Source organism: Palaemon carinicauda, chromosome 37, assembly GCF_036898095.1.
Source record: "Palaemon carinicauda isolate YSFRI2023 chromosome 37, ASM3689809v2, whole genome shotgun sequence".
NCBI classification, from domain to species: domain Eukaryota; kingdom Metazoa; phylum Arthropoda; class Malacostraca; order Decapoda; family Palaemonidae; genus Palaemon; species Palaemon carinicauda.
The window spans coordinates 68,832,763-68,835,262 of NC_090761.1; positions in this window are offsets into that span (position 1 = coordinate 68,832,763).

Below are 2,500 nucleotides of genomic sequence, written 5' to 3' on the forward strand. Positions count from 1 at the left end.
TCATCACCTGAATCTCATGATATCAACATTTAGAGCAGGACTTAAGAAAAGCATTGTACTCGGTCTTCATATACACTGCCATTACCCTGGCCCTAGGGATGGCATGACGTTTCAACATTAATGGCTGCTTAAAAGCAGTTATAAGGAGCTCAGATAAGTGCCTCATATTAGAAGCCAAAGTTTCTGAGCACAAAAGAATATCATACTGTCTGGACGCAACTGTAGGGTTTTGGATATTTGCATGAAGACCACGAATATTGCAATACAGAAGATGACATTGACGAGATCTAGGGCGTACTGGTCCCAGATTTTGCTCAATGTCTCCAGACAGCATAAGAATTAATAGTAATAAAAAAAAGACATCATACTTAAAAAACTAGATTAACAAGCTTTACAACAAAAAAGAATATGTACAGAATTATGAAGAAAGTGATTGATCAAACCCATAGACTATAGTAAAAAGTTGGAAAAACTGGTCAACATGGAGGAGCCAGTACACCATGCAAGCTTAAATACCATCCGGGATAGCCACTTCAACTGAAAGGAGGACAGTAATGATGGTTTTGAAAAGTAAAAGAAACAGATAAGGAAAAGACAACCTCTTGATAAAGCACCAGGCATCCATGGCCCTTCTATTAAGCCTGCACAACACACCATTAAAAACAAAAAAAAAAAAACAAAAAAAAAAACAAGAGGAAGAGGAAAAAATAATAGAAAATAGTGTGACCGAGTGAACCCTCAAGCAAGGGAATTCTAACCCAAGACAGTGGAAGGACCATGGTGAAGGGGCTATGGCACTACCCAAGACTAGAGAAATTTTTTTCTAATTTTGGAGTGTCCTTTTCCTAGAAGAGCTGCTTACCATAGCTAGTCTCCTCTACCCTTACCAAGAGGAAAGTACACTGAACAATTGCAGTACATTAATTAACCCTTTGGGTGAAGAAGTGTTTAGTAATCTCATTGCTGCCCGGTGTATGAGGAAAGATGAGAATCTTTAAAGAATATGCCAGACTACTCGGTGTATGTATAAGCAAAGAAAAATAAGCTGTTACCAGAGAGAGGGATCCAATGTATTTCTCTCTGGACAGTCAAAGAATCCAATAACTCTCTAGTGGTAGTATCTCAACGAATGGCTGGATCCCTAGCCAACCGTTACATATATATATATACATACATACATATATATATATATATATATATGTATATATATATATATATATATACACACATATATATATATATATATATATATATATATATATATATATATATATATTTATATATATATATATATATATATATTCATATATATATGATGTGTCTAAGGAGTATGGCTGGTGTATCTCGAGTAGATAGGGTTAGGAAGGAAGTGGTGAGGGAGAGAACGGGTGTAAGAAATGAGTTAGCTGCTAGAGTGGATATGAATGTGTTGAGGTGGTTTGGCCATGTTGAGAGAATGGAAAATGGTTGTCTGCTAAAGAAGGTGATGAATGCAAGAGTTGATGGGAGAAGTACAAGAGGAAGGCCAAGGTTTGGGTGGATGGATGGTGTGAAGAAAGCTCTGGGTGATAGGAGGATAGATGTGAGAGAGGCAAGAGAGCGTGCTAGAAATAGGAATGAATGGCGAGCGATTGTGACGCAGTTCCAGTAGGCCCTGCTGCTTCCTCCGGTGCCTTAGATGACCGCAGAGGTAGCAGCAGTAGGGGAGTCAGCATTATGAAGCTTCATCTGTGGTGGTGGAAATGTGGGAGGTTGGGCTGTGGCACCCTAGCAGTACCAGCTGAACTCGGTTGAGTCCCTGATTTAGGCTGAAGGAACTTAGAGAGTAGAGGTCCCCTTTTTGTTTTGTTTCATTGTTGGTGTCGGCTACCCCCCAAAATTGGGGGAAGTGCCTTGGTATATGGATGGATATATATACAGTATATATATATATATATATATACATATATATATATATATATATATATGCCTGTGTGTATATGAGTGTATAGTATGTATGTATACGATGATAACCTAATCAGAAAAACTGGAAAACATATACAACATATTACAAAAATATTTGATGAGGAAACTCTTAAACTAAAAAATTTCCGCTTGAAGTCCTAATTTATGAACTTTTTCTTCAACTCAATTCTCTAAAGAGTTAAAGAAATATATGTTATAAATCTATTGAATAGAATTCTAGTGAATATTTTTTTTTTTTATTTCAATGCAGTATCTGTGTCGTTAATCTCGGAATGCTAATGATAATCGCCTAATTCCAATGGATATCTTTGAAATAAATATCCAGAAATCTTTTGAGGAAGAAAAAAAGAAGAATTAATGCCATTAGTTTCTGGTGAGAGAGAGAGAGAGAGAGAGAGAGAGAGAGAGAGAGAGAGGATGCAGCGTTAATAATCTCGAAGTTTTAATGGAAGTAAATGGCCCAATGAGAGAGCATAGATGTTCCTGATGGCTCAAGAAGGTAATTGATAAGAAAAATATAATTCATAATATAAGA